At 38.6% G+C, this 20,023-nt stretch overlaps 1 protein-coding gene across 2 annotated transcripts in view; it reads left to right on the forward strand.

Annotated features, from left to right (window-relative positions):
* The window catches only part of nrip1b (nuclear receptor interacting protein 1b), a 93,925-nt gene that overhangs the window by 29,958 nt on the left and 43,944 nt on the right, over positions 1-20,023 (forward strand). Inside the window, exon 2 of one of the 2 annotated variants that reach the window (XR_009061226.1) lies at positions 2,265-13,622. The exons of the other annotated variant lie outside the window; for it this stretch is intronic. The gene's annotated coding sequence lies outside the window, so the exon portion shown is untranslated. Of the gene's footprint in view, positions 1-2,264; positions 13,623-20,023 lie in introns of those variants that run through there. 2 annotated transcript variants of the gene reach the window in all.

The raw sequence follows: 20,023 nt of genomic DNA on the forward strand, positions 1-20,023 counted from the left end.
TAATTTCGTACCTCCCCTCTCGAGAAAGTTTCCTCAAACCTTCATGATTCTCTTTTTTTTTTGTGAAGGAAAAACACTGCTGCAATTTATTGTATTTGTTTGGAAAGAAAGTTTTTTAACTTACAAGATTTTGACTTATCATATATCTGAATGGACAAGTCAGGGATAAATAAATTACATGCATGATCAACATTGTTTGCGCTGCTTTGTTCTCTCTCCCTCTGTAAGTCAAGAAGCGGGACTCAAGCACATACAGTAGACACAGGTTGTCAAGATAACAGTAGCATCAAATAGTAGCATCGATCCAGTCCAAATGATAATAGTGATAATATTGCCGATTCAGATATGAAACAGACACTTTGAAATATTTAAGGTAGAGAACTCATTGAATTGCTAAATATTGTTTTTCATGGCCTTTTAAATATTACAAACTAGCTCACAATTAGATTTTTTTAATTTGGGGATTTTTTTACCAGTTAATTAATATTAGCAGAAAATACTTAAGCAACAATAGCAAAAAATATTTTAATCTGATATGGTATCAATGTTTTGATCAAACTGGCCATCACTGGTGGACAGTTAACATGCCTCTGAGAGTAGCATACGCTAAGTCGAAGCTAGATTTTTCGACAGCTATATGTTGAGAAAGTTGGGTGTGAAATGGCATTGGTTGCAAAACCAGACGCAACAGCAATGATTTGTATTTTGAAGCCAGATGAACATAGTGAGCCAGCAGCAAAAACCACAACTAGAGACATGGAGTGTCCAATAGAAAAACAATGATATTATCGTTTATCGTGATAGGATTAGTAAACTAATTTCGAAACAAATGTCATCATCTATTAGATTAATATTAATTTTATAAGAGCATCAGTCATACATTGGCTCTTAGGTTCATTTTCATGTCTCTCAGAAACATAGAAGATAAATACTGGGTTTGATCTCCTCTTTTATCAATAATGACATCGTTGTACTGTACCAAGATCCCCCAACTGAGGCTTGTTCTTGTCTTTTGGAGCAATGCAATTTTCAGACAGTAGCGCTTACTCGTGTTTCACTATGTGGAACAAATCTGCCTGTAATGAATCTCCCAGGACACTGGTGCCTCTACAAACAAGTCTGCTTTTTGGGCTCAGCAACGAAGGCGCTATTTCCTTCTCACCGTTTCAACCTGGCCCTGTAAATGATTATGATCCCCCTGCAACCCTACCCCTGCGAACCACTCTACTACCCATATTGTCCAATCTCAATTAGTTTTTTTTTTTCTTCTTTTTTTCAAAATTGACTTTTCTCTTGGTCAGGGGTCGCATTAACCGAATATTTTCCGTCATTGACCGGTTTTTTAAAACGGTGACGGAAAAAACTGAAGTCCATCCGTCATTTTGATAGGTTGCAATTCACACCCCAGACCACAGGGTGGCGAGTGAGCATATTAATTAGCTATTGTCTCTCTTGATGCATGACGTTGTTGGCCTTACTCGGAAAAATGTCAAGGCAACTGAGCGTCCGAACTAAGGCTACGTTCATACTACAGGTCTTAATGCACGAATCCGATTTTTTCGTGTTTTTCCGACTCGATTGAGGCATTAACTTGACGGTCTGAATGTGACAAGTCGCATAGAACCGTTGGTCGTGATTGTATACACACCTTTGCCACTGAGAGGCAGTAATGATTTGCAGAAAAGTGCTGAAATTATCATTGGGTAGTAGAAGAAGGATGTAGTAATAGAAGTCACAACTAAGCGTTGTTGGTTTAACAGGCCTGTGAATGTTCCTATATTTCTTTTGTATTAATGCTCATGAGGTGTCTGTGTGAATATTTGCTAATTTTTGTAAGTGTGTCAATAGCGTCTTCCGTTTTATATTAGCACTCAGTAAACACGTTGTAGGGAACAAAGGAATGTAAAGTATTATTCATAGGGATGTCCGATCACATATTTTTGTACCCGAGTCCAAGTCGCCGGATTTTGAGAATCTGCCGGTACAGAGTCCCGATCTGATGCCGAAAAGTTTTTTCTTTTTTTTTAACAAAAGTTCCAAACATGTTACTGTCCCACATTGCCACCTACATAATGTGAATTGTTTTTAAACAAGGATAACGTAGAAAATGCTTGTCTTTATTATATGTGCTATTGAGTGAGTCCACTCAAATCCACTCCACTTTGTCGCTCGCACTGCATAGAACAGCCTCTCACTAACACAATGAGTTGCCATAGCACACAAGTTTAACGATGACTGACACATTTGTGCCTTTGATTGTACAGCTACCAAGCTTCTCTGGCAAGATCAAAGCTACAAACCTGTCATTCATCTATGACTTTAAGTACCAAACACAAGCTGGACAGTTTGGCCGCACTGGGTGAGAGGGTGAGAGGCCGTGGCGCTGTACGAGTATTTAGCAGAAAAACATTTTTTTATTTTTTATTAAAACCTGATTATTTTTACCCGATTCCAATCTTCTGAAAAATGGTGTGATCGGCCTGCTTTCCAATCACATGATCGGATCGGGACACCCCTAATTATTAATATTTCAATTCACAAGACGTATTGTGATCTTTATGTGCATATTATGGGTCTTTTCACTAGGACTGTAACAATATATCTAAATGGTGATGTATTGCGATACTTTGTATCCCAAAAGGTAATCGATACGCTCCTCCCAAGAATCAGTATATTGTTTTAAAAAGGTGTCACTGTTCAAAAAAAGGAACCAACAGGTCACTACCAAATTCTTCCACTAGTATAGTGTCTGTGTTAGCTTATAGGCTGCCAATGACGGCGCTAGACGTCCAATCCCTTTTGACCGTCAATTGCACTGAAACAGCATTCACAGCCAGTGTTCCCAATTTTAGAGGCATTTATAGGTCACTTCATGTTCATTTTAGGGTGTTTACAGCTCACTTCCTGTTGATTTTGAGACACTTCCTATTGGTTAGGGGACATTCCCGGGTCAGTTCTTGTTCTGTAAGCCAACATCAACCGAAACAGATCTGTAAATGCCTAAAAATCAACAGGAAATGATCCAGAAAAGCCCCAGAATCAACAGGACCAAAACTCAATATATTGTTTATTGTAGAATGATTTCCTGACACATGTATTGTTAATTTTTGTATCACCATATCATGAGATAATCGTTATCGGAAAGCTTGTATCGAAAATCGTATCGTTTCATGAGCTACCGAGAAGTTCCCACCCCTACTATGCTCTATCTACTAAAGCAGGGGTCTCCAAAGTATTCCCACATAGCGCCGCGGTGGGTGCAGGATTTCATTCCAACAAAAAGATGACACTTTTTCAACAATCTGGAGTCCTAAAAGTGTAATCAGTTGATTACAGAAACCTCATTAGTTAAACTGTCTGTGCTGGATCAGTAGGAACAAAAGCCAGGACCTTGAATGGCCCTTGAGGACCGGTTTGGAGACCCCTGTACTAAACTACGGGCATCGATGGGATCCGGGACTAACACTCCGGTTCTCCCGGAATTGTTCAAATGTTTTTTTTTTGTTTCGATGCCCTGACCGCCGACTGGGAAAAATAGCTGCCGAACACCATGAAAGAGAAGTCACATGAAGACTAGCGCCGTTGTGCGCCAGTCATACAAAGTGGCTAATTTAGCTTAGCACAAAAACGTGTTGCTTTGCTTCACACAAATCACAACAAAGTAACAGAATAAAAACACCAAAATGATATCAGACACTCTGTTAAAAGGTGCAAATTTACAGATTTTTTTTTCATCAAAGGTTCCTAATGTTGTGTAGTGCAGAGGAGGTGTGTAGCGTCTGTACACCTCAAGGATTCTTTTCCAACCTAAGTAATGTTCTTTTTGCCTGCTGATTCCAGTAAGTCACCACTAGAGGAAGCCAAGCGCACATAGCAAAACAAAAAGACAAACAAAAAAACAAAAACAAAACTGTAGAGTCCGGATTTACAATAGTGACATCTTGTGGACGGATGAGCAATATATCAGTTTAGAAAGAAATCAAACTTAAAAAGTAGTCAACTTAAGATCATGGGACAGAACACTCCTTGCCTGACATCTGCAAGATGTCAGCCCTTAACTAACTTGTAGAAATTCCACCTAAAACAAACGATGCAATACAACAAATGCCTGCAGCATAAGAAACTCTAAAACATAGGCAAAAGAATATGTGTAAATGTTTTCTTCATGAGCTTTTGAAAAATTAACATCTTTGTGAAAGTGCAATCCTGTGGAGAGAAACATCATATTCAAGTTTAAAGACTGATATTTACAAGTTAAAAATAGCCCTGTGAGAAATTCATAGCAAAGTTAATCGAAAGTTCATAAAATTTTAAAAATAATGGAGAAGTTAAGAAATTAATATAAACGATGCAATTTTCTTGACCCTGCCTATTAAAACAATCTGAATCGAAATGTGGAACCGGAACTGTTCAAATTCAAACGATGCCCAACCCTGCTCATTAGTCAAGTTGTTACACTAACGCACATACAGTAGTAGAGTCCTAAAAAAGGGCTAAATATGTCGTCACGATTGGATTAGCAGCAAGTCTCTGGTTAGTACCCACACTAAAGTCGCAGTGCCACAGCTCGTGAGCCCTTTACTGCCGTAAGCATAACTGTGCAATGTTATTCTTAGCCCCAGAACTTCATGTCTCCGTGTGAAAGCCCCTTAACGCAGCTAATTGAGGAGACTCCTCATGGCTCATGTCACTCATCAACAGCTTCTCAAAAGCATATGTTGGGTCTTTCTCTGTGCTTGTGTTTGTCAAGCAGATACACAAGGAACTTTCTGGAGCAGTACTCTTTTATTTCAGCAAATGTTGAGGCGTTTTGGTGGTACCACCGCAGCGCCACCTTTAGCACTTAGTTTCTAGTATGTCTTTGCCATGTGATAAGTTTGGAAAGGTCAGGCATGGGCGGGGGCGCTGTGAGCAGTCCCTTTTGCATTTTATGTATTGATTTTAAACTACATTACAGAACACATTTAAACTTCCCCATTGCCTTCTCTCACAATGTAAGGGGAATTGCTGCGGTTACTTGAACTTTGTTGCCCTTACTTAGGGTTGCCGCAATATTTTCATGCTGATAACAAGCCTTTTTTATCTTTATACAATGGTCTACGGTTCCTCGCATATAAGCACACAGTATGACAGTAGAACACTCAAGCCAGACATTGGACTGAGTGTTTACTGCGGAAAATCTAATATCTTATTGGGACGCAGCAGGTCAGCCATCAGCTTGTCAAAACACTAGATAGACCTATGGTGCTTAAAGACTTCCTTTTCATCAACCCAACCTTAATTGAAGAACTGTGATTGGCTTGTAAGTAAGGCGCCTCAGACGTGAGCCTGTCATATTTTTTGTGAAATAGCAGGTCACTGTGTGCTGGTGACTCAGAACACAACAGGGAGAAAAGGGTGCCGGGAATTTCCTTGTAAAAAGACTGGTTTGCAGTCATACAGAATGAGTCAGGAATGGTGCTTTAAGGTCAAAAGTTGAATGGCATTGCAAATGTCTATTTTTGCCAATGGTTAGAAATGTTGAAATTCTATTTCTGTCCAATAGAGAGGTTAAAGATGTGGCATCGTGATAAATCCCTTCCTGGGAAACGGATAAGGACGCTCTTAGATTGACTAAAAACTGTGTAGAATACATTGGGGACTAAGAGGAAGACAGAGATGTCTATCAGGCTGCTTATTTTTTGCAGATCCAGTTCAAGGGCGCCCGTAGGCGAGGCTGCGCTTGCTCTTGCCGTGCCAATGCTGCTGTTCAAGGTCATATGAGCCAGCCCTGTGACATTAAAAGGGAACAGGAAAGGGGAACCGGGAGGAGGGGTGCATAAAACCATCAAGCATAGACATGCACACACACACACACCTACTACACACCGAGAGTTTTTAAAGTATGTCAAGTTACTAGACAATCAGAGGTCTCTACTTTGTCCTTTTGTCACGTAATTAAGAGATGCTTGAGTATACAGTAAACCTATGTATATACAACCTAATGTATGCACTGTACATATTCTATGTAATATAGAATCAGATATGTTGAGTCAGCGCCAAACCACTGAAAAGAGGAGTGCGCATTTATTTGAAGGGATTCAGAACTTTTGGCTTCCAAACAGTGTTGTTTTTGGCAGCCCTTTTAATTTCTGTCTTAGTCTTTTGGACGATAATACTTTTAAGGCTTAGTCATACTTTAGTCATCTCAAAATGTGTTTGTCTTCGCCTAGTTTTTGTTGACAGAAACTCAAGACTAATTTCGTCCAGTTTTAGTCGACGTTTACTAAAAATGTTTTCGTCTGTAAAATTAAAAAAAAAAAATCTACTCCAAACATAAATAAATAATTAAAGGTTTCCAGCTATTTCGATTGACAGACGAACACTTTCAAGTCAACTTGGTGATAACACACACTTAGCAGGAAAACAGTACATTTTCAATTTTATACCCACCCGGACGCCACGAACTGTATGTTAAAAAAAAAAGTTGTCCGAGAGTTGAAGTGGATGCTCGCCGTTTGTATTAGCGTAATGCTATGCCAATGCTACGAGTTACATTTAGCGTGTGTTGATCACTCAGCACTGACATTAAAAGCTAAAGCAACATTGCATATTCTCACTGGCTAAGATAAGAAAACAAATTTTACTGTGTGTGCAAGCCTCCATGGAGACTAGGCATGTACCGGTATGAGATTCTGATGGTATGATAACTCTAAGCAAAAATATCACGGTTTCACGGTATTACGGTCTTGCAATTAGAGCTCTAAAACGTGTTATTTTGAGATGTCTGTGATAAAAAAAAAAAAAAAAAAAAATTTTCCATTGAACGTGATTTTTAAAATTTATTTTCAAAACAACATATTAGTAAATAAGAACATAAGGATAATAAGTTGAAATAAAAATATTAATGAAATATTCAAAATAAAATAATAATAAATGCAGTCCTTCAGGTGAGCCTAAACCCACAGCCACAGTTCAACATAATTTTTAGAACAAAAATAATTTAATTATTGTCCAATATCCGTATTTGTTATACCACCACTAGATACAATAAACATGCTGGAGTTAACTCTCGTCACTGGTGGGAAACGTTCATAACAGCGTTTACTAACCTTTAATTTTGTATAAAGCGACGGGTGGTCACGTAAATGCAAAATCATATTGAAGGTATGCCTCCTCTGGTAGCCACCCTCCCCGAACATGTTTTACATGTCAGTTGACCCTCTTTCTCTCAGCCATAGCCGTCTGTAACCTTTCTGTAGCCAAATTATTCCCATAACAACGACTTTGTTTTCTTCGATGGGGAAAAGTTCAGGTCTTTCACCTCCTCCAGCCATCGTGTAGCACAGCTGACTCTCTGACTCACTGAGCAACAATTGGAAGGGGAGAGGTAAGGCCTGTGGCTGCAAGGAAGGGATTTCTACCTTTGGGCCATATAAAATAGCTAATATTGTAAGAACGGTATGACGGAAAATTTTAGCGGTTTTGAAACCGTGAAGTTACCTTGAAATCGGTAACCGGCACATGTCTAATGGAGACTGGAGACGACACACTGGTGAGTTGGGGGGGGGGGGGGGCGCAGCACATCACATGAGTGACACAACCATACACTGCTACGATGCAGGCTAACTACCAGTGTTGTTAATAACGGCGTTACAATATAACGGCGTTACTAATGGCGTTATTTTTTTCAGTAGTGGGTAATCTAATTAATTACTTTTCTCATCTTGGCAACGCCGTTTCCGTTACTGAGGACGGAAAGGCATGCGTTACTATGCGTTACTATATTGGTCGAAAAGTCTGAGGGAGACGGACTCACCGAGATGACAGAGCAGAGCAGGAGTGGGGAGAAAGCAAGAAAGTTGTGACACCGAGCAAAAGCGATGCTAGGTAGCTCCAATAATACATGTTGTAGCCGATAGCCTACAAACTATGCCCGCATGTTATGGTAGATATGGTAGACATGGTAGATATCACATGTACTGTATATAGATATAACTAGATGCAAAATGACAGACATGGCACTAAATGCGTTAGTAGACAGCCGCCATCTTAAAGCAGTAGACTTTTTAGGACGGCTCTGTTGTAGAGAACCTTCCTAGCGAACCTAAGTAACTTTTTATCTAAAATACTTCTAAAACTGGCAGAATCTTGACTTGAATCTATCTTTCAATGATGAAACCGTTTTAAAACTTTCATATGTCGAAAGTAGAGAGAAGGGAACTAATGCAATAATGGGAGCAATTTTAACAACTTTTAACAGTTGATTCAAGGTAAAGGGTAAATTAGGGTAAAGAATTGGGCTCGGGCCAATTGTACCAAAAACCTTCACAAAAAACTTCACATAGTGTGGCCAATGTTTTTTTTTGTTTGTTTTTTTTTTTTTTTTTTTTTTTTTTTTTTGAGGAGAAGAAAAAAAAAAAAGTATCACCAATTACTTTGCCAAGTAACTAATTACTCTTACATTCAGGTAATTGAGTTACTAACGCAATTACTTTTTGGGAGAAGTAATTTGTAACTATAATTAATTACTTTTTTTCAGTAAGATTAACAACACTGCTAACTATACATCAAAATTTCACACAATGTAAACATGTTAAGGAAAGTTTTGCACATTTTCGTCCCGTTCTCGCATCATCAGACGAAAACTGGCATTCATCTCGTTATGTTTTAGTCTCTCAAAACACGTTTTTAGCTCATTATTGTTTCGTCATCGTCATGAAAAAAGTGTTCTTTGACGAAATATTTTCGTTATCGTCATCGTTGACAAAAGCAACACTGCTTCCAAATGATATCAACTTGAGGCTTATTTCCCAAATAAAATTTCTATTTGACGATTGGACAAAGGTAAGTTTTCTCAGGTAATTTATTTACATTGGCAGATGGTCTCCCACAAACAGGCAGCAGTCACAGTTGACTTCCTCAAAATAACCTCCTCTTATTACAAGGCAAAGTGTTGTTTAAAGTTGTTCAATTAAAAACCTAAGGGTTCGAGGTTTACTTGAAGTTGAAAATCACTGCATGTATTTTCAGCACATGCTAATAGGAAGTACTGCAAACTTTCACAGGTGTCTGTGCGTAGATCTTGGGGCGATGCCAGACAGAGATTGTTCAGAGTGCTAGTACTGTTGAAGACACAGACAGAATAGAAGGCGTTTTGTGTGACATAGTATTTATTTTGAAGCACTTAAATGAAGGGACTCGAGCCAACTTACTATTCAATTAGTTTGGCATATTGAGAGATACTATTTGAATACTGATCATTCTTATTTGATCACGAATTAAATACGGATGTACCAGCTGTATGTTATCGACACTCCTAACAGTCCAACACTGTGAGGTGATCAGTGTTGTTAATAACGGCGTTACAATATAACGGCGTTACTAACGGCGTTATTTTTTTCAGTAATGAGTAATCTAATTAATTACTTTTCTCATCTTGGCAACGCCGTTACCGTTACTGAGGCGGGAAAGGCGTGCGTTACTATGCGTTACTAAGTTGGTTGAATAAAAAAAAAGTCTGAGAGAAACGGACTCACGGGGACGAGAGCTGAGCAGGAGTGGGGAAGACGCCGTTGCAACCGCGATGCTAGGTGGCTCCAATAATACCTGACTGCAGCCATAGCCGACAAACTACGCCCACATGACACGGTAGATATCATATTATAGAACTAGATGCAAATGACAGACACTGCTGCATTGCCAACATGTTTTAAGGACTATATGCGTTTGTAAACAGCCGCCATCTTAAAGCAGTAGACCTCTCAGGAAGGCCCTGATGTAGAGATCCTTCCTAGCGAACCTAAGTAATTTTTTTTAATCTAAAATGCTCCTAAATCGGCAAAATCTTAACTTAAATCTATCTTTAAATGATGAAACAGTTTTAAAACTTACACATGTTTAAAGTAGACAGAAGGGAACTACTGCAATAACGGGAGAAATTTTAACAACTTTAACGATTGATTCACAACTTTAAATGACTTCCACACATAGCAAAGGTTACTAGCTAGTTATCGCAATACCCTTGTGTCTAGTTAAGCGGAGGGTAAAGAATTGGGTTAGGGCCAATTGTCCCCGAAACCCTTTAAGCTTCACATTGTGTGACCTGTGTTTTTTTTTTTTTTTTTTTTTTTTGAGAAAAAAAAAAATATATATATATATCACTAGCTACTTTGCCGGCGGCACGGTGGCTGAGTGGTTAGCACGTCTGCCTCACAGTTCTGAAATCAAGGGTTCAATCCCGGGCTTCGGCCTTCCTGTGTGGAGTTTGCATGTTCTCCCCGTGCCTGCGTGGGTTTCCTCCGGGAACTCCGGTTTCCTCCCACATCCCAAAAACATGCATGGTAGGCTGATTGAACACTCTAAATTGTCCGTAGGTATGAGTGTGTGCGTGAATGGTTGTATGTCTCCTTGTGCCCTGCGATTGGCTGGCAACCAGTTCAGGGTGTCCCCTGCCTACTGCCCGTAGTTAGCTGGGATAGGCTCCAGCACCTCCGCGACCCTCGTGAGGAAAAGCGGCATGGGAAATGAATGAATGAATGAATAGTTACTTTGCCAAGTAACTAATTACTCTTACATTCAGGTAACTGAGTTACTAACGCAATTACTTTTTGGGAGAAGTAATTTGTAACTGTAATTAATTGCTTTTTTAAAGTAAAATTAACAACACTGGAGGTGATACAAGCCTGTAGCCACTATACTGTTCTATCCTCCCTGAGTGCAGGTAGCGTTCCTCTAAAAGAGACATGTGCTCGCTTTAAGCTGTTTATTGACACTCCAGTAGACTTTTACTGTAAAATGACATACATAATACTGATTGAATACATAATATTTTGTACTTGACAGTGTTCGTTGCTTGATCACTAAAACTATTTTTTTGTAGTTACTATAGGAACTAGCAATAAACCGATTTTTAAATCCAACCAGCCGATATGAAAAAATCATTTAAAATGTGGTTATTTCGGCTCAGGTGCAGGGTGCCTCTCTCTCCTGCACTGGTATGCACCCCATCCTCTGTTTAGTTAAATAGTAATGGTAAATAGTAATGGTAAATACAGTTACACTTGTTGCGCCTTTCCACCTTTTTAAGGCCCTCAAAGCGCTTCACACTCTATCCTCATCTACCTACTGGTGACGCAGCATCAGGAGCAATGTGGGGTTTAGTATCTTGCTCAAGGATACTTAGACGAGGTCATCAGGGCTGTCTTTTCTGTGGAAAAATTTCAGAGAGCTATTTTTATAAGCTTTTATTCAACTTTATGAGATATGTTTCTGAGTCTAGGAGATTCAGGCACTTCTGGAGCTATTATTTCCTATTTTGCGTGATTCAGTAAACATGCTTGAGGCATTTCAATGAAGTTCAGTGTTTGCATTATTCATTTTTTTACGCCAATTTTTACACTTTTACTGCAAATGAATATCACCTCTATAAATCGCATATCAGCCTCTCTATCTTTTTTTTTTTCCTAAACCTGTCCTGTTCAGCTGTTTGACACGGAGAATGGAAGTCTCTGTGTCTGGATTGTCAGAAAAGATTTAATGTCTTACATTGAGAGTATGACATACTCCCATTGTAATAATTCAACATACCTTGCTTATTATGACAAAGCAGCAAACAGGTAGGGGTTATGGAGAAACAGAAGAAAAGAAAAACAAGAAAAGAATGAAACGAAACACAAACAACAACAAGATATACATTGAACGCCTACACTAACTATGAATATGTGGGTGCTATCGATAGCCTCTCTTATCTACTAACAATCGGTATCGGTCCTGAAAAATCCATATCGGTCGATCTCTAATGGCGACCTCTCATTAGTCCCTGCTCGAGTCCTAATTAAAATACACTTTTTTTTTTCTTCAAGTGAAAATTATGCCATGTTAAAAGTTTCTTAATCATTTTTTTTTCCTATATTGCACAGTGGTGGCCAAATTACTAAAAAGATAGCAGAAAGTGAAATTTCTATTTTTTGGGGGGGTGGGGGGATTATATGCACATATATAAAAATTAGGGCTGTCAAAATTATTGCGTTAACGCGTGGTAATTAATTTTTTTAATTAATCACATTAAAATATTTGACGCAATTAACGCACATGTCCCGCTCAGAAAGTATTCTGCCTTTTGGTAAGTTTTACAGCAAGGCTTTTTGTGCTGTCCAACAGCGAACTCTTGTGGCCGCTTTGCGACATGGTTTATTGTTTTCTTGCCAGTTCATTATGGCTGCACGACGTCTCGGGCTGATAATGTTGTGCTTATATGATCCTTGGACAAGATCTGTCCGTAAGTATGGTTGTTGTAAAGAATGTACATATTATGTTAGTAACCGAAATGTTATATTTTTTGTATGAAACGCTTTTTGTTTATGTTTAGTGAACCTGTATAGCGTGCTAAGCTAACGTTGTTGCTAATGCAATGCTTGCGTACTTTTTGTAGTTTTACGACGGTCTAAAGAGGACAATGGTTTGAGGCCATTTTATTAATAAATCAGATGAAAAAGGAAGAAGTCTAATTATTAAGGCGTCGTTCACTAGCTGTCTAGCTTTGGAAAAAGTAGACGCTTCGGAGTGAGGACAGCATAGACAGATTTAAATGACAATAGAGTGAAATGCCCACTACAGGCTTTATGTACCGTATGTTGAATGTATATATCCATCTTGTGTCTTACCTTTCCATTCCAACAATTTATTTTACAGAATATATGTACAATTTACAAAAAAATATGGCATATTTTATAGATGGTTTGAATTGCGATTAATTGCGATTAATTACGATTAATTAATTTTTAAGCTGTAATTAACTCGATTAAAAATTTTAATCGTTTGACAGCCCTAATAAAAATACACACACAGTGTATCACAAAAGAGAGTACACTCCTCGCATTTCTTCAGATATTTAAGTATATGTTTTCATGGGACAACACTGACCAAATGACACTTTGTGGTCTGTGTGCAGCTTATATAATAGTTAGAGGTGTGCGAAATTTTCGATTCTTAGATTATTCGCGATTTGGCTGTGGAAGATTCGAGGAGATTCACAAACATCCATATTCCGATTATTGAAATATGTCAAGTGAAGCGGAAGTAAAACACACTCAGCGCGCCGCGCGGTCTTCGGGACGCAATGAGGAATGGAGCGAGAGTAGCTAAACATCATGCTTGTCATTACCCGGCCCCTCGGATAATGCCAATGCTCAACTCACGGCTCTAGCTCAACTCATGCCGCGAGATAAAAAAACAACAACATACCTGACTGCTGCAGACAGCAGCTACAAAGTACGTCCACATAATGGTACGGTAGATATCATATTTATATAGGACTAGATGCAAAATAGACTCGATGCGGGCGTTAGTAAACGGCCACCATCTTAAAGCAGTAGACTTCCCTGCAAGACTGTTGTAGCGAACCTTCCAAGCGAACCTAATTAACTTTTCATCTAAAATACTCCTAAATCGGTAAAATATTGATTTGAATCTATCTTTAAAATAGTTTTAAAACTTTCACATGTCGAAAGTAGACAAAAGGGAAATTATGGAATAACGGGAGCAATTTTAACAACTTTTAACGGTTGATTCACAACATTAAATTAATTGAATGTTTATTTATTTAAGCCTGCAAGGCCTTTTTTTTTTTTTTTTTTTTTTAACAGTTTTTGTAACTAATGTACAAAACATTAAAAGCAGCTAATAGCGGGGGGGGGGGGTTGTCATCAATAATCGATTTGTAATTGAATCGTAGCCTCTGAATCGTTATAGAATCGAATCGTTAGGTGGCCAAAGATTCCCACCTCTAATAATAGTTAATTTATTTTCCCCTCAAAATAACTCAAAATATAGCCAATAATATCTAAACCCCTGGCCACAACAGTGAGTACACCCCTTAGAAACTACGTACTGTACATCGCTAAATGTCCAAATTGAGTACTGCTTGTCAATTTCCCTCCAAAATGTCATGTGACTCGTTACAGGAGTGCTGTCACCATTGCTGCAGAGATTGAAGAGGTTGGGGGGTCAGCCTGTTCGTGCTCAGACAATACGCCGCACTCTACATCAAATTGGTGTGCATGGCTGTCACCCCAGCCTCTTCTAAAGACGGTACACAAGAAAGCCCGCAAACAGTTTGCTGAAGACATGTCAACAAAGCACATGGATTACTGGATCCATATCCTATGGTCTGATGAGACGGGCGGGCTTTCTTGTGTACTGTCTGCCTGTTAACTAAACAAGATGAGACTTAACACTGCCATTTTTTAGATAATTAACAGAAATTAATAGCAATTAATCAATTTGTAGTTAATTAATTAGTCCTGTGACCAAAAAAAAAAAAAAAATCGGGCTCTGAGAATTAATGCATATATAGTACATCCCGAGAATACACCTACCAAATTATCATTCTGATCTATCCACCAATTGCAGAAGAGTAGGGTCCTACTTTTTACCAAGAAAAACAATGACAACAACAAAGCAAACTGAATGAATGATGAATGAATGAATGAATGAATATTTTAACCCTGTCTCCAGGCGGTCTAAAAATATATTTCGTACAATACTCTCGGTAAACCTAAAAATGCCGAACATTGTGTTGTGGTAGACCGACCAAGGTTTATCGGTGTAATCTAGCCTGTTCCAATTGTATATCCCAAATTGGGATAAATTTGACATTGCTGTTGAGTTAATCCACTGTGACCCCAAAAAATGGTTTAAAATACAATTACTATTAAATTAATTGTTAATCCATCCTGTGAGATCTTGTAGGTCATTATACATACAGGGGTTGGACAAAATAATGGAAACACCTAACATTTTGGCATCATAATCATTACCATAATTGTTAAAGAATAGCATGAGGAACGTTCTAATGAAGTTCAACATTTCGTACTGTCGGCACAATCCCCACACCTCAACATTATTGAGGATTTATGGTCAGTTTTTTTTAAGGTGTATGCATTATTTTGTCCAACCCTCGTATATTTAGCACTGCAGCGATTAATGGATTCACTCGAGAAATTCGATTTGAAAAAAGCTTCGATTTAAAATTTTGCTGCTTTGAGGATTCGTTTAATTAGCGTGACGTTGTAATGTTTTGTTTTGAAAGTGTTTGCATTTAGTTTTATTGATTTGGATGGCTACACTGCCCTGTAGTGGCAACAGGGAATATGACATAACTAATTTATTATGGCTGTATTCAGCTGCTCCCTGTTGAGACCAACATAAGCTTGTAAGTTTTTGTTTAAGCTAATATGATTGTTTCTGCATTCTTAATTTAGTTTAGAAGTATGTTTATGAACACATGTAAACGATTTGTTAATAGCATTGTATAAATTTTTTTTGAAAAAAAAACAGCATTTTATAACATTTTTAGCTAGCAGAGTTTTGATTGACTTTTGCAAGTTAACAAGTTGTTCTTTTGTTGTTCTTAGATCCTCATTATTTTTTTAATTCTGGTTGAAGCCCAGCTCAGGTATTTTATTTTATTGTTAAATGCATTTATTGCTTTTGTGAAATGACAGTGCAATGGCATACCGCAAGCAACACGTCACTTTTGTTCATTAATATTCATGACGTTAGCAATTGTTGCTAGAAAGTTCAACCTCCAGTTTGTCCCTAATAGTAAATGCATGGAAATAGTGTACGAACGAGATGTTTACTGAGCTGAACCCACCAATTCTGTCCAAAAACGATGTCCCTAGTGCTAAATTCACTGGTAAAGATGTGGAAGAACATACAAATGTTCATTTAAAGAGATGGTTTGAGTGTCGAGGGCTGAAAAAGGTGGGGAAAAGAACGGATCCAGAGGTAGCTTTTCTATCGACACCTTTTTCTTGTCTACATTGCCTTACGCCACTGACAGTGACATTCTCCTGTTTCAACAATCTATCCTTTACCACCATATGCCCTGTCTTTCTTATTTATTATATCCTCTGGTTGTCTTACGTCTCTGACTGTTTTGGCGGTAATTTACATTGCTATTTTTGTGTAGCGATCGCAAATGCTACGCAGTGACAGCCAACGAACACTTTGAATTTTTTATTTGATGACAAATCTTAATTCTATAATTTATTTACACTTCCCCCTTACTAAATTTGTTTGTTCACAGTGTTGTGTTGTTGACAATGAAAATAAAGACCTATTCTATTCTGTTCTATTCTATTCTATTTTTTACAACAGAAAAGGTAACAACAGTGGCAGTCAGATATAATTTTAATTTTTCTTCAGGTCATTCATTGTCAGACAAAAGCAGCACGGCAAAACGCCACGCTGAAAATAAGTAAAAATATCAAAATGGCTAACCTCTTGGTCCTCTGTAGGACCATGGCCCCCAACAAAATTTTTGCTGCATACGAAGGTGAATGGCTTCACCTTGCTGGCATTGAACTGGTCTTTTGACGTCCGCACAAGTTGATCCATTCTTCACATTTTTCCACTGAGATTTTGGATTTGGGAAATGTTTGAAGAAAACGTCCTTCATATGTCGAAATGTTAAGAGTCGTTTCTACAAGTTCCATAGCAGCAGAGTTTACTAGGCATGTTCTTTTTTGAAAGATTACCGACAGAAAACAAGCAGTAATAAAATAACAAAACAAAATATAGTTTGTATGCGAGGGCGTCTGTATGTTGACCCTCTTCCCGGTTAAGATGGCGCCGTACGGTCTAAAAATAGTTTTCGTGCGTTACGCTATTTTGCATAGTTTGGAAAAAAAAAAAAAAAATATATATATATATATATATATATCTATGTATCAGAGGTTGCGCTAGACTTTTTCGTTGTCTGTCATTTTGACTGACAGGGTCATAAAAATCCGGTCATAATCTATTTTTACCCGTCACTTAAATTTTTTTAAATGATGATAATGACATTGTGGTGACCCTTTGTTTGGCATAATTCACCTTCCGTACTTGTGTGTCCATTTGGCCGAGCGCGTTACCGGCTACGACACAGACACGTGACAGAGACACTTAAGAGCCGCGCGCGTTCCGGCTTGAAGAGAGAGTTCACAGAGAGCAGCAGAGCTACATCGGCTGGACACAGCAATTCGAGCTAACAAGACTCTTAACATTGCATACCGCTTCAACATATTCAATAGTATTTAGTTTTCATTCATTTTAAATTAATATTCTGTCCGAACAAGCTTAACAGAGAATCCACACCGTGCCATCACACATGAAGCAGATGAATATGTAACTTTTTCTCCGCAGTGACAAAAACAGCTGACTGTGGCCCCAGTAGGTAGGCTGCATATTATGGAACAATTAAATTAACAGTTCACCTGCTGTGGCCTGAACGTAGTCTCACACTTTCCTCCTGGTGCGCATGGACTTGAATTGCGTGCCCGCTTGTGCAGTCCCTCTTTTTTCACCTCTTTTGTCAACACCATCGTTGTTTGGGGGCTTTTTGAAGAAACTTCCCCCCTGTGGTCTGGGGTGTGAATTGCAACCTGTCAAAATGACGGATGGACTTCAGTTTTTTCCGTCACCGTTTTAAAAAATCGGTCAACGACGGAAAATATTCCGTTAACGCGACCCCTGATATGTATATATATATGTATATATATATATATATATATATATATATTATATTTTGTATTCATTTTTAATGCTTTTTTTCAAGTGCAATGTTAGCAAGCCTATGTTTTACATCACCTAAAATTTATTCTGTGACACATTAAATGTTCCTAATCCAATATTCGAACTAATTTATAGATTAATTGATTACTCAGTCACTTTTACATTAGACCTAGAGGACCAGGGTCCTGTTGGTCTAATGTAAAAGTGAGGACCAGGGTCCTGTTGGTCTAATGTAAAAGTGCTATAAAACACTATAAAAGATGCATGCATACACAAATGCATGCATAAAACATTTGTGACAGTATAAAGGTGAGCTGGACAAAGTTCACCATAATCGACTCAGTTATTGCCTGTTCCTGAGCTATCTTGTCATTCATAACATTTGCTGCCACTTGGCTCACTTTTAAATGTTATAATAACTTGGCATTGTGTCGCACTTTAGTACAAGATTTTTCTTTTCGGTGAACTGTTAGGTTGCTCATTGCCTTACATCTCAAACACCAATAACAAATTACTGATGAAATTGTGCCTCTTTAGTAAACTTCGGTCTTTTGTTTGCTCTCATCTCGTCAGTGTAAACAGTGCTCACCAGGAGGCTACAGAAGCTGCTAGGAAAAAAAATGATGTCAAGTCACATTTATTTTTATAGTGATTAATCACACCAAAGTCTCAAAGGGAATCACAGGACCTCAGTTGACAAATGAATGACTCCCTTGATTTAACCCCACAAATGTAATGTGACTAGCTCTAACAATTTCAGATACAACCACTAAATTTATAAATCCTAGGCAGCCCTAGGCAAAATATGACTAATTATTGTGTTAACATGGCTGAAAATATTCCAGCATCGTGTTGGACTTCTGGCTTATACTTTTTATGGGCAAAAATATACAGTGGGGCAAATAAGTATTTAGTCAACTACTAATTGTGCAAGTTCTCCCACTTGAAAATATTAGAGAAGCCTGTAATTGTCAACATGGGTAAACCTCAACCATGAGAGACAGAATGTGGGGGAAAGAAAAAAAAAAACAGAAAATCACATTGTTTGATTTTTAAACACTTTATTTGCAAATCATGGTGGAAAATAAGTATTTGGTCAATACCAAAAGTCCATCTCAATACTTTGTTATGTATCCTTTGTTGGCAATAACGGAGGCCAAACATTTTCTGTAAATCTTCACTTTCACTTTTCACACACTGTTGCTGGTATTTTGGCCCATTCCTCCATGCAGAGCTCCTCTAGAGCAGTGATGTTTTGGAGCTGCCGTTGGGCAACACGGACTTTCAACTCCCTCCACTGATTTTCCATTGGGTTGAGATCTGGAGACTGGCTAGGCCACTCCAGGACCTTGAAATGCTTCTTACGAACCCACTCCTTTGTTGCCCTGGCTGTGTGTTTGGGATCATTGTCATGCTGAAAGACCCAGCCACGTCTCATCTTCAATGCCCTTGCTGATGGAAGGAGATTTTCACTCAAAATCTCTCGATACATGGCCCTATTCATTCTTTCCTTTACACAGATCAGTCGTCCTGGTCCCTTTGCAGAAAAACAGCCCCAAAGCATGATGTTTCCACCTCCATGCTTCACAGTGGGTATGGTGTTCTTCGGATGCAATTCAGTATTTTTTCTCCTTCAAACACGAGAACCTGTGTTTCTGCCAAAAAGTTGTATTTTGGTTTCATCTAACCATAACACGTTCTCCCAGTTCTCTTCTGGATCATCCAAATGCTCTCTAGCAAACCGCCGACGGGCCTGGAGGTGTACTTTGTTCAGCAGGGGGACACGTCTGGCAGTGCAGGATTTGAGTCCCCGGCGGCGCATTGTAGGTCATTCACTAAGTCCCCCCGTGTGGTTCTGGGATTTTTGCTCACCGTTCTTGTTATCATTTTGACACCATGGGGTGAGATCTTGAATGGAGCCCCAGATCAAGGGAGATTATCAGTGGTCTTGTATGTCTTCCATTTTCTAATAATTGCTCCCACAGTTGATTTCACCAAGCGTTTTACCTATTGCAGATTCAGTCTTCCCAGCCTGGTGCAGGTCCACAATTTTGTCTCTGGTGTCCTTCGACAGCTCTTTGGTCTCGGCCATAGTGGAGTTTGGAGTGTGACTGACTGAAGTTGTGGACAGGTATCTTTTATACCGATAATGAGTTAAAGCAGGTGACATTAATACAGGTAACGAGTGGAGCCTTGTTAGACTTCGTTAGAAGAAGATTGACCTCTTTAACAGCCAGAAATCTTGCTTGTTTGTAGGTGACCAAATACTTATTTTCCTCTCTAATTTGGAAATAAATTCTTTAAAAATCAAACAATGTGATTTTCTGTTTTTTTTCCCCCACATTGTTTCTCTTGGTTGAGGTTTACCCATGTTGACAATTACAGGCCTCTCTAATCTTTTCAAGTAGGAGAACTTGCACGATTGGTGGTTGACTAAATACGTATTTGCCCCACTGTATGCACGTACCCAACATTCTCTTCA

Source organism: Corythoichthys intestinalis, chromosome 18, assembly GCF_030265065.1.
Source record: "Corythoichthys intestinalis isolate RoL2023-P3 chromosome 18, ASM3026506v1, whole genome shotgun sequence".
Lineage (NCBI taxonomy): Eukaryota > Metazoa > Chordata > Actinopteri > Syngnathiformes > Syngnathidae > Corythoichthys > Corythoichthys intestinalis.